The sequence below is a fragment of the Myxocyprinus asiaticus genome, chromosome 13 (assembly GCF_019703515.2).
Source record: "Myxocyprinus asiaticus isolate MX2 ecotype Aquarium Trade chromosome 13, UBuf_Myxa_2, whole genome shotgun sequence".
NCBI classification, from domain to species: domain Eukaryota; kingdom Metazoa; phylum Chordata; class Actinopteri; order Cypriniformes; family Catostomidae; genus Myxocyprinus; species Myxocyprinus asiaticus.
In genome coordinates this window covers 35,558,600-35,572,324 of record NC_059356.1, presented here as the reverse complement: position 1 = coordinate 35,572,324, position 13,725 = coordinate 35,558,600, and the positions used below count along the sequence as shown (strand labels likewise).

The following is a 13,725-nucleotide window of genomic DNA, read 5'->3' as shown; positions in this document are numbered from 1 at the left end:
CTTCACAGGAGGGTAAGCCACAAACATTCATTGCCAAAGAAGCTGGCTGTTCACAGAGTGCTGTATCCAAGCATGTTAACAGAAAGTTGAGTGGAAGGAAAAAGTGTGGAAGAAAAAGATGCACAACCAACCGAGAGAACCGCAGCCTTATGAGGATTGTCAAGCAAAATCGATTCAAGAATTTGGGTGAACTTCACAAGGAATGGACTGAGGCTGGGGTCAAGGCATCAAGAGCCACCACACACAGACGTGTCAAGGAATTTGGCTGCAGTTGTCGTATTCCTCTTGTTAAGCCACTCCTGAACCACAGACAACGTCAGAGGCGTCTTACCTGGGCTAAGGAGAAGAAGAACTGGACTGTTGCCCAGTGGTCCAAAGTCCTCTTTTCAGATGAGAGCAAGTTTTGTATTTCATTTGGGAACCAAGGTCCTAGAGTCTGGAGGAAGGGTGGAGAAGCTCATAGCCCAAGTTGCTTGAAGTCCAGTGTTAAGTTTCCACAGTCTGTGATGATTTGGGGTGCAATGTCATCTGCTGGTGTTGGTCCATTGTGTTTTTTGAAAACCAAAGTCACTGCACCCGTTTACCAAGAAACTTTGGAGCACTTCATGCTTCCTTCTGCTGACCAGCTTTTTAAAGATGCTGATTTCATTTTCCAGCAGGATTTGGCACCTGCCCACACTGCCAAAAGCACCAAAAGTTGGTTAAATGACCATGGTGTTGGTGTGCTTGACTGGCCAGCAAACTCACCAGACCTGAACCCCATAGAGAATGTATGGGGTATTGTCAAGAGGAAAATGAGAAACAAGAGACCAAAAAATGCAGATGAGCTGAAGGCCACTGTCAAAGAAACCTGGGCTTCCATACCACCTCAGCAGTGCCACAAACTGATCACCTCCATGCCACGCCAAATTGAGGCAGTAATTAAAGCAAAAGGAGCCCCTACCAAGTATTGAGTACATATACAGTAAATGAACATACTTTCCAGAAGGCCAACAATTCACTAAAAATGTTTTTTTTTTATTGGTCTTATGATGTATTCTAATTTGTTGAGATAGTGAATTGGTGGGTTTTTGTTAAATGTGAGCCAAAATCATCACAATTAAAAGAACCAAAGACTTAAACTACTTCAGTCTGTGTGCATTGAATTCATTTAATACACGAGTTTCACAATTTGAGTTGAATTACTGAAATAAATGAACTTTTCCACGACATTCTAATTTGTTGAGATGCACCTGTATATTATGACATAAGGATCTCGATCTCTGAGGTTTGGAGCGCTTCCAGCATCACGCTTTCGCATCCTAGAATACATAAACATCTTGTTACATCTCACGTCATGTACAACTCACTTTACAAAAACAAATACACACATTTTAAGGTGCACTCAGTAATGTTTGGTTTACATTTCACTGGCCAACAGATCACACAAAAAAGTACAAAAGTACTTTGTAATGAGGGGGATAAAATACTGAGGGCACCTTTAACTTATAAAGTGAAATGTTTTCTGCGAAGCCTTTCCTAGTGCAAAGTGAATCGCTTACAAAACTCTAACCTATATATAGACAGACATTAAAATGCAAACACAACACACACCTCTCAGCGAGTTCCACGTGGGCCTGTTTCCCAGCATACTCCTGTGCCGTGCGTGAGCTCTTTGGTTATGACCAGCTGACTGATGTCAATGCGGTTGCACAGGAGGTCAGAAATCACCTCTTTGGCATGAGCAACTGCTCCATCAGGGTCTGTGAATTAGTATATGAAAGGTTTTGTCACAAAAAAGCTCTGTTGATAAAGGCTTGTGGATTCATGTCTTCACTGTTAGTTTGTGCATCACTGGTGAAAATATGAAGTCATGGTTTTTTTTGGCATGTGGCAATGTCTGTACCTGTCACTGAGGATGTTTTGGAGGCATGTATTGATGAGGTTGGCCACTAGAGGGCAGTTGTCTCGTCTGACTGTCTCGATTCCTTTACAATCCATCTTATCATGTTGTTCTGCGTTGGAGGAGAAATACAGCCCTGCATATCCCTTCTTATTGATCAACAGATAAGGGTAATACACTTGAAAAATGTGAAAACAGAGTGATTATTAAAGGAATATTCTGGGTTCAATACAAGTTAAGGTCAATCGATAGCATTTGTGGCATAATATTGATTACCAGAAAATTTAATTTCGACTCGTTCCTCCTTTTTTTTATAAAAAGCAAAAATCAAGGTTACAGTGAGGCACTTACAATGGAAGTGAATGGGGGATAATTTTAACGTTAAAATACTCACTTTTTCAAAGGTATAGCTACAAGACAAACAATATACCTGTAAACATGATTTTAGTGTGATAAAAATTACTTACTAACCTTTTCTGTAAAGTTATAGCCAATTTTACATCTTTGTTGCCATGATGATGTAATGTCAACAAACCCTAAACTGACTGTAAAATTTACAATTTAAACAACTTTACAGCTCAAATAATACATAAGTTATAACAGAAGCATTAATGTAAATGCTTTTATAAAATTATAAGGCTTCACATTTCTGCTTTTAAACCCTCCAAAAATTGGCCCCATTCACTTCCATTGTAAGTGTCTCACTGTAACCTCGATTTTTGCTTTTTATAAAGAAAAGGAAGGATGAGTCGAAATTAATTTTTGTGGTAATCATCATTACGCCACAAATACTGTGAATTGAGCTTAACTTGTATTGAATATTCCTTTAATAGGGCTCCCACACATTTTGATAGATGAATTTCCATGAATTTTTCAGTCATTTGTGATTACTAGATTTTACTATTTTTTTAATAAATTTTGCACAAATAGCAATTTTGTACTGCTAAAATATTTTAGAGCTCTGAACAACTAAAACAAAAACAATTTAGATTTTCTCTAGAAAATTCCATGACTCCGGGCCTGGAAATCACAACTTTAAAGTTCCCTGATCTTTCCAGGAACCTTGCATTATTGGATAGCTGTCTTTATTGAGACTTAAATTGCTTTCTGTACCTTCTCAAACTCCAATTTAATTGGTGGAATGAAGTGGGAGGAGACCCAATCAGCTGCCTCCTACCCCAGATTCATTGCCTCTTGCACTGTGGCCACACCCAGTTTCACCATCACAGAGTCAGTGTCTCTGTAAATGACCTGAAAACATGTTCAAAAACATATTAAACTTAACATGTTAAAATCAGTGAGTGCATTATTTGCATTTAAACATACAGACAAGAAAAAACGCATCAGTGTAACAGGTTTATTACCTTTGCATCTGCCTGGAAACCATTAGCAACTGTGTATTTCGATTCCACAAGCTGTTTGGTCTGTTCAATCATCTGTCTACCAAACCCCGTGACACTCTTCAGAACAGATACAGAAAAAAGCAACAACAAAAAATACGGTCAGCTAGCCTCTCAAAGCATCTCTATCTGAAACCATCTGGGTTCCTGACAGTATTTGCACATATGTGAGAGGTAAAACTGACCTGTAAAATCTCCAGGCAGGGCAGTTTCCCCACCTGAGCCCCAGTGAAACCATACACTGAGTTAGCACTGATCTTCAAAGCCAACTGCCTACCGTCCAGCACCTGCTTTTTAAAGGGGTCCATCTCTTTCTTAAGCTCAGCCTTTGCCCTATATGCATAACAACTTATTTACTGTACCTTAACACACACACACACACACACACACACACACACACACACACACACACACACACACTGAAAAAACCTTAAAGGGATAGTTCACAAAAGTCTAAATGACTCTCTTCTGTGGAACACAAAGGGATGTTAGGGAGAATGTTAAGGACTGACAGTCTCAGTCATCATTCACTTTCATTGCATAGGTGAACATAAGAGTCAATGACGGTGAATGGTGACTGAGGCTAACATTCTGCCTTATATCTCCTTTTGTTACGCACGGAAGAAAGTCATACAGGTTTGGAACGATGTGAGGGTGCGTAAATTGTATTATTATACATTTTGGGTAAACTAGCCCTGTAAGAGTTTTGATTTTCTTTCAATCAAGCTTAATATGTATACATTTTAAACTTGGTTAAACAAAGATCATGATCTAATAAGAAGTTATTGTTAATGTAAGGTTTATGTAATATACACATGTTATACATGATCAAGTCTTCAATATGTTTTGTGGTTGTGGAAATTATCACCTTTTCCTGGCACTTTTTGATTTTCCAGGATCTCAAGGAGAAGACCCTTCCTCACAGTGCTCTTCACAAACAGATCCCCTGTAGGGGTCTTAATAAAATCTCCTGGAGCCAGACTACACAAATACAGGAGTTTAATCTTAAAAAAAAAAAAAAAATAGTACAATCCAGAAATTGTATACAGTTCACACACACACCCCCCTCTCACCCCAGTTTGTCGACTTGGCCTTTCCACAGGAGTGTAGTGTAACACAAATTATGAGCCATCATGATGGAGGGATACAGGGAGGAGAAATCCAGAGTCGTTATAGGAATACTGTAATTATACCATAAAAATACAGATGCCGTTCTCAATGCAAGTTATCAGCGAACCGAACAATCGAGCATCTATATCTGAGATGTTGCTTGTGTGTAGCACCAGAGACTATTTAGCAGAGATGCGCCACTTGTATTAAAATGAATGGGAGAAATTGGTATGCCTGACGGTCAACGGATGTAGAAAAGGAAGTCCTGCCTTACAGGTAAAAGAGCCAATCACCTTTTAGATACAGACATCGCCTGTCAATCCACTCGAGAATGCTACACAAGCCAGGACATTTTTTTTTTTTTTTTTTTTAAGCATAATACCAGGTAAAGAGGCATAATGTGTGATACCAGTGTAGTCAGATTTTACTGCTGATTTGAAATATGTAATCTTGACCAACCATTTTTTAGATTTCGGTCTTTCCCAATTCAAGTAGATAGGAGCTGCACTTGTATGCCGCTTGTTTACATGCCCATGAGCATTCCAAAGATGGCTGGCGAGTGAACTGACATGCTAAAAAGACTTTGGTAGTGCCCACATATTGCACGCTGCTCTGAGAACAGAAAACAGCAGCGCATCATGATAGCCCTGTGCGTGCTATAAGTGTCAACTTAGCAGCACACATTAGGATTGTTCCGATCCCAAATCGATACTATAATCAACAAATAAAAAGCCTCAGATTTTTTATGAAATTACACAGAAAATGACTTGATTAAAAGAATTGCATAAAGGAATTGCATGGAAATGCGTTTCCTATTTTAATTTTCTGGATTCCATGTTAAATGTTTTAATTAAATGTTACACTCAAATGGTGCTTAATCAAATTGATACATACAGCTTTAATCAAATAAAAATATAATAATTACTTTACTATAACATACTTTAATTGAATATTTTGGGTTTTTTTTACCAAAAAATTGCAAAAACAATTTTGGGTAAAATAAAATGCTGCAGAACAGAGCTTCACAGTATTAATGAAAATCACAATATACTGATAATACACTTGCTTTTGTGATATTGCTTACAGATGATGATAATAATAATACAACAATTTTGTATAATTGTTATTATGAGCATTATTGCTACTTTCTGAATATTAAATTTTTATACAGCAGTTCTATTTTTCTGTCTTCAATTTCACGCATCCAGTTGAACAGAGCTTTCATTTAAGCGGGACATTTATTCTGACAGACCTTTGAGTTCTTCCTGTTTTTGACGGGTTAGTTATATCAAGCTTACCATTAATGCTGGGACACTCCTGTCGTGACTCTCATGCTAAAATCTATGAGCTGCTTTTAAGGAGGAGTCCATTTAAGTGTTAACAGCTGTTTACACTCTAAAGACACTGCATGAAAATGAAGCACCAGTAGTGAGTGTTGTGTTTGTGTATGTGCCCATGCGTGTGTGTGTGAAGCAGATGACAGAGCAGAGCGGTGCACCTCTTGTTCATTCTTGTTCTATGTGCATGCAGCACATGTGATTGTATATTATAAAAATTTTTTCTCCCCTTTTTCTCCCCAATTTGGAATGCCCAATTCCCAATGCGCTCTAAGTCCTCGTGGCGGCGTAGTGACTCGCCTCAATTCGGGTGGTGGAGGACGAATATCAGTTGCCTCCGCGTCTGAGACCGTCAATCTGCACATCTTATCACGTGGCTTATTGAGCGCGTTACCGCGGAGACATAGCGCGTGTGGAGGCTTCACGCTATTCTCCACGGCATCCACGCACAACTCACCACGCGCCCCACCGAGAGCGAGAACCACGTTATAGCAGCCACGAGGAGGTTACCCCATGTGACTCTACCTTCCCTAGCAACTGGGCCAATTTGGTTGCTTAGGAGACCTGACTGGAGTCACTCGGCACGCCCTGGATTCAAACTCACGACTCCAAGTGTGGTAGTCAGCGTCTTTACTCGCTGAGCTACCCAGGCCCCCTGACTGTATATTATTTAATTAAATTATATCCTTGTGCTGTTTAATAATCACGCTTGGCCATATCCAGAGGTTTTTTTATTTTCAAATTGTCATTGATTTTATCTCAAAACTGTCACATCTCATATAATTTTGCTAACGACAACATACTGTAATATGGTACCGAAATTATCAACAAGTTGATATCGTACCATTTTAATTTCTTTGGTATCGCGATACTTCGTTAGCACCGGTAAACTGCGCAACCCTAACACACATTAACTGAAACACGCTGCAAAGTGCGCATGTATACTATATCTTATTTAGTGCAGCCTTTTGCAATTCACAAAGCTAATCGCCTGTCTTCAAGAGACTTTGAATAAATTGCTTAAGTCATATGTGCTACTTTAATAGTGCTTTTATTGTTTAATTAAAAACGTCAGTATCAGAGCCGATACCGATCGGTGCATCCCTAGTTTATTATAAACCAGGATGGTCAGTGTTGGCAGCATGAATGTGGCGGGTACAAACTCTTTCTCTGGCTCTATGACTGTGGCTCCAGTGTAGTCCTCTCCACCCTCTGTCCTCACCACTGGCATCACCAGATCCTGCTTCATAGCCTAAACCCAAAAGCAAAATAATAATTAAACCATAAAAAAAAATCTAAGCATAATGTTGGCTGAGTATGTTATGATAATGTGTGGTTGTCACAAAGAGACAAGCACAGACCTGTCTCAGGAGTTGAGAAACCACGAGACAGCAGGTAGGTCAGTGGCACCCCAGTAACTCTGGCCATGTAATTAATGACACACATTAACTTCTGCAGCAAGCGCAGCGGCAAATATGCATCCTTCAGACAGTACACAGCCAAACGTCTTCATGTTTGCTCATTCCCATTGCAGCACCTAAAACAGGAAGAAAACACTGTGGGTGAGTCACAGAACATGCAAATGAATGTCTGACGGCACAACTGTGGTTCTATTGCACAAGGCAGAAGTTGTGTGTTTCACCTGCAGTAGGTCAAAATGCACTCTTCCCTCCATGTTGACAGTTTTGTTATCTCGGCGGCCCATCTGCATGCTCTGAAAGATGGAATCTTTCAGAACTGATTTAATGCCCCAGACACGGCCCAGATATGGGAACAACTTCACCTGTTGAGAGGGACAAAAATTATGGAGGATCCACGTTTCCTCAAATCAACATCATCCCTGCCCTCCAATCACTGGATCAGGTGATTTAATAAAAATGCATTTTTAGAATTAAAAAAAACTTCTCTGAACTAGAGGTAGACCGATATATCGGTATTACTGATTAATCGGTGCTGATAGTTGCTTTTTGGAACTATTGGTTATCTGCAAAAATCTAAGCCGATAGTTGCCAATAGTTTTCATTAAATGAATGTAGGCTATAAAAAGTTTGATTTAGTAAATACTTACATTTGAAGTCAGACGTTTACATACACTCAGGTTGCAGTCATTAAAACTCATTTTTTTAACCACTCCACAGATTTAATATTGGCAAACTATAGTTCTGGCAAGTCGTTTAGGACATTTACTTTTCCAACAATTGTTTACAGGCAGATTGTTTCACTTTTAATTGACTATTTCACAATTCCATTGGGTCAGAAATTTTCATACACTACTTTAACTGTGCCTTTAAGCAGCTTGGAAAATTCCAGAAAAATTATGTTAAGCCTTTAGACAATTAGCTTCTGATAGGAGGTGTACTGAATTGGAGGTGTACCTGTGGATGTATTTTAAGGCCTACCTTCAAACTCAGTGCCTCTTTGCTTGACATCATGGGAAAATCAAAAGTAATCAGCCAAGACCTCAGAAAAAAAATTGTGGACCTCCACAAGACTGGTTCATCCTTGGGAGCAATTTCCAAATGCCTGAAGGAACCACGTTCATCTGTACAAACAAAAGTACGCAAGTATAAACACCATGGGACCACGCAGCCATCATACCGCTCAGGAAGGAGACACATTCTGTCTCCTAGAGATGAACGTATTTTGGTGCAAAAAGGGCAAATCAATCCCAGAACAACAGCAAAGGACCTTGTGAAGATGCTGGAGGAAACAGGTAGACAAGTATCTATATCCACAGTAGAACGAGTCCTATATCGACATAACATGAAAGGCTGCTCAGCAAGGAAGAAGCCACTGCTCCAAAACCGTCATAAAAATGCCAGACTACAGTTTGCAAGTGCACATGTGGACAAAGATCTTACTTTTTGGAGAAATGTCCACTAGTCTGATGACACAAAAATTTAACATTTTCGCCATAATGACTATCGTTATGTTTGGAGGAAAAAGGGTGAGGCTTGCAAGCTGAAGAACACCATCCCAGCCGGGAAGCATGGGGGTGGCAGCATCATGTTGTGGGGGTGCTTTGCTGCAGGAGGATCTGGTGCACTTCACAAAATAGATAACATCATGAGGAAGGAAAATTATGTGGATATATTGAAGCAACATCTCAACCTGAGAAAGAGACAGGGTAAGAGAGAACTCCTGGCAGATGCCCCAATACACTTGATAATATTCAACCTAATCGTCTGATGGGTGGCTCACCGTTGGCGGCAGGAACATAGAAGTATCGGGCGAATCCGTGAATGTGGCAGCACACACTATTACCACTGTCTGTCACACCAAACATGAGCATGATTGGCACTTTACCCTGTACTTGCCCTGGCAGCCCTGCAACTGCAGAACCTGCATTCAGACAAACACACAGGACCACAGGATGGTGAAGGGAGAGATCTGGACGATACTATGGACTTTTATGTGTGCATTTGTGATAGAGCATGCGTCTCACCGAGGTAGTAATCCAGGTCTGTCTGCTGAAAGATGAGTGTGTCTGAGTTTGTTTGAAGAGGAGGAGCATGAGGGCGTTTCCACCGTAGATTAAGATCAGCAGAGAATAAGTCACCTGAGCAAAAGAGAACAGAACATGAGGAGGTCAAGGGTCTCAGGTGCCAAAAGAAGGCACGTGATTACACACATAGGCTGTTTGGAATTGGAATGGAAAACTAGTTTACTACTAACTGAATACTGTGCAATACAAGCTGTATACTTTTTTTAAAATACTTTCTTTTAAAACTAATAAGTGAAATGGGTATTATTCCACAACAAATCTTTTTATTTGCAGTATGCTATATTGTCGTCACTTGGCCTCATTTTACAGGTGATAAAACTGAGATTTTATATTTTTATTTCTAATTTTTTATTTCTAAAAAAAACAAAAAAAAAGTGTTGTAGCATTTGGCATCTCATGAAATGGGTCAGAATAACAGACATTGAAGGTGCACTCAGTAATTTTCCAATATGTCATCTTGGACTTACAGTGACCAGGTTTACATGGACACCAGAAAGCGGCTTATTGTGAGAAAACTGCGTTCCCGTTTACATGCACTTTTTAAGTGGTGTACTCTACTCTTCTATACATGTGGCTCCATCAGTAAGCAGTTTTCTCCACAGAAACGTAATTTTCCCGCGACGCTTGTGTAAAAAACACACATGGCATCTGAGGAAGACTTCACTACTTTACTCTCTGTTAATTTGCTTTATTTCCAGATATTCCAGAGTTGTTGATGTTTTTTTCTTTACTTACTGTCGCTGCCAGCAGCTGAATTGCAACGCAGTCATGGGGTTTCCCTCTTACATAAAACTCTGGGATTCCCCCAATGTACAAGTGCATATATGCGGACGTTACGGACAGACAATATTTTACATTTGTGTGTATAAATGGGTTTTTTCGGAATGTGATTTTCCCACTGTACTCCCAGAAATTTTTTATTCTTTCCGCTGTGTTAACATGTTGTTGAGCTCCATCCTATGACGTTTGTTATCACGGTCAGTTCCATGCACGTGCACTCTTCAAGCACCCATCAGAGTGCCGTTTATGTGTTTACATGACCACATTAAGCCGCGTTCACAGAGAGAAACCTAGGTGTGTTAAACTGCTTTCTCTTAATACCGTAAATGGCGTAAGGAAATCAGCATTATTGTTTACATGACGTTTCAGAACGCTGCTTTCTGCTAAAACCCAGGAATAAACCGTTTTTTTAAGTGCATGTAAACGTGGCCAGTGACACATAGGGGCACGTATGCAGCATCATTCAAACAATATTTTTCAATTCCCAATGCCATTGTAGAAATTCACTAATCACAATCGGTCATGATTAATTTAATCCAAGAGCGAAAGTGTCCAATAACAAGGTGGTTACTTTGATTATGCGAGTAGTACTCGGCTGGTCATATGATTCCAACATGGCTGCCCCCATGAGGGCACCCCTGCCCCATGTAGAATAAAACAGCTTTTATAAAGTTACTGATATGACTGGAGGTTTCATCTCATGTAAATGCTTATGAGTTTATACATATGTGTCAAAAGTACTATTAATTTATTTTGGAGTAAAACTTTTTGAATGAGGAAAAAATTACTGAGTGCACCTTTAAAAATTCTGGTTCATCTGTCATACTAAAAACGAAGGTCAGGTCAAGCACATTGCATAATGGGATGCAGTACATACTCAGCACAGCATGCTCTGTTGTTTACTGCGCATTTTGACAAATGTAGTAGGTCATCTGTGTATTCTATGCATACTGAACTTTGCACAGTATACATACTACATACTGCAGCAACAGTAGGAGTAAAACATAGCCACAGATACATACCCACTGGAATGACATCATGACCTGCCTGCCCCTGCCCTGACTCCACCTCTATTTCCATTTCATCAAAAAGGGCAAGTCCCTCCTCAAATTGGGAAGGGCTATCCTCCCATTCAGTGTTCATTTTTCCTTTCTTGGCCTGTGAAGCTCCGCCCATCGCAGGGCCTCTATTGCGACGTTTGAAGTCCATCCTGAAGCAGTCCTGCAAAATAAGGGTTAGTCTTTATATGGGCAAAATACTCCAGAATAGTAACGCACAGTCCCCTTTATCGTGCCAGCTGAATGTATACTGTATACAGAGAAAAACTCCTGTATCACATTTATTAAGGAGAAAGTGTAGAGTGAAATAAACTGAAAACATGTTACACGTCTAAGCTTCTGTAATGAAGAGCCTTCTAGGTGGAATTCATACGGATTAAAACTGAAGCAGCAGATTTGAAGAAAAACATTAACTTTAAAACAATAACAAACAGTAGGGCGTGTCGTCTCTTGAATAATTTGCATCTAATGGGCGGAGCAAATGCAATTTACATGCATAGAAATGAAGTAACGCGAATCTATCAAAATAAAAAGTTTGTTTACTATTTATTGGGTTGGTGTGCGAGTTTGACAGACACGTTTCTTGTCATTTCAAGCCAAGTAACATATTATTATTATTATTACGTACTGACTATAATTCTGCTATTGATTCGGCATATTTATTGCAAAGTACTGTACAAATATTATGTTGTCTTTCGTTTAACAAGCAAAAGATAAATACATAGACATTCCGTTAGCGCACATGGCTTCCTGTTAATACAGTAATTGAAGCAGAGAGAGTTATACAGCAACAACATGATCGCATGAATAGTATCCATGCCTCATTATTTACTTTCACATTGCGAATAAAAAGCAACACTAGGCGAACTGGACAGACAAGAAGCTTAGCAAAACATGATAGCAGTATGCAGTCAACAATGACAGCTAGCAATTTCAAGCGATACCGAAACAATTAGCTGCACTAGGATATCTATGTAAATATGGCGCGCTGTAGTCTCTTAATAAATGCTAAATCATTCACCTTTTATACCAGCTAAGACTCGATTTCTCCATACGTCTAGTCGTCAAATCTCCCTCCACTTCGTTGTGTTCAATTTTAGTTGTCATATCACTGGACGTAAGCGAGTTCCGTTTTCCCGGCAAAATTGCGTAGGGTAAAGAAAGGACTGCTATTGGTCGAAATCGAGGAAGTGATTCGCCCACATAGGCGGTACTAACCACCCTGTTGAGAGGGTCGTGTTTGAGCGGTTTGGGCTATCAAAACGATGCTACAATACATAATTCATTTTAATGGCCTTTATAAATAAAAAACAAAGTCTAACTTTAAGTAAAAGTAATTATCTCAAATCAATAGTTATTTTCTCAAGGGAAGAGATAGAATGATTGGCTTTGTATGTTTGTACAGTATCATCTAGTGTTGCATGATTTGTGCCATCTTCTATGACCCCGTGTGCTGTAAATAACCAGACTGCCCTTTCTGCCTTGCATTCCCAAAAGTATTAGAAAGGGTAATAGAAAATTGTTTAAATATTGCACATACTGTAACTACAACCCTGATGATTTTGATTAACTATGTTCCTGAGAAATCAAAATGAATGATCTACCCCAAGTGTACATTCTGCTATTATAAATACAGGTGCATCTCAATAAATTAGAATGTCATGGAAAAGTTCATTTATTTCAGTAATTCAACTCAAATTGTGAAACTCGTGTATTAAATAAATTCAATGCACACAGACTGAAGTAGTTTAAGTCTTTGGTTCTTTTAATTGTGATGATTTTGGCTCACATTTAACAAAAACCCACCAATTCACTATCTCAAAAAATTAGAATATGGTGACATGCCAATCAGCTAATCAACTCAAAACACCTGCAAAGGTTTCCTGAGCCTTCAAAATGGTCTCTCAGTTTGGTTCACTAGGCTACACAATCATGGGGAAGACTGCTGATCTGACAGTTGTCCAGAAGACAATCATTGACACCCTTCACAAGGAGGGTAAGCCACAAACATTCATTGCCAAAGAAGCTGGCTGTTCACAGAGTGCTGTATCCAAGCATGTTAACAGAAAGTTGAGTGGAAGGAAAAAGTGTGGAAGAAAAAGATGCACAACCAACCGAGAGAGCCGCAGCCTTATGAGGATTGTCAAGCAAAATCGATTCAAGAATTTGGGTGAACTTCACAAGGAATGGACTGAGGCTGGGGTCAAGGCATCAAGAGCCACCACACACAGACGTGTCAAGGAATTTGGCTACAGTTGTCGTATTCCTCTTGTTAAGCCACTCCTGAACCACAGACAACGTCAGAGGTGTCTTACCTGGGCTAAGGAGAAGAACTGGACTGTTGCCCAGTGGTCCAAAGTCCTCTTTTCAGATGAGAGCAAGTTTTGTATTTCATTTGGAAACCAAGGTCCTAGAGTCTGGAGGAAGGGTGGAGAAGCTCATAGCCCAAGTTGCTTGAAGTCCAGTGTTAAGTTTCCACAGTCTGTGATGATTTGGGGTGCAATGTCATCTGCTGGTGTTGGTCCATTGTGTTTTTTGAAAACCAAAGTCACTGCACCCATTTACCAAGAAATTTTGGAGCACTTCATGCTTCCTTCTGCTGACCAGCTTTTTAAAGATGCTGATTTCATTTTCCAGCAGGATTTGGCACCTG

The 13,725-nt window shown here is 39.7% G+C and overlaps 1 pseudogene; it reads right to left on the bottom strand.

Annotated features, from left to right (window-relative positions):
* Nucleotides 1–1,596: 1,596 nt before the first annotated feature.
* Nucleotides 1,597–12,206, bottom strand: LOC127450974 (DNA polymerase delta catalytic subunit-like; annotated as a pseudogene).
* Between the last annotated feature and the right edge of the window lie 1,519 nt (nt 12,207–13,725).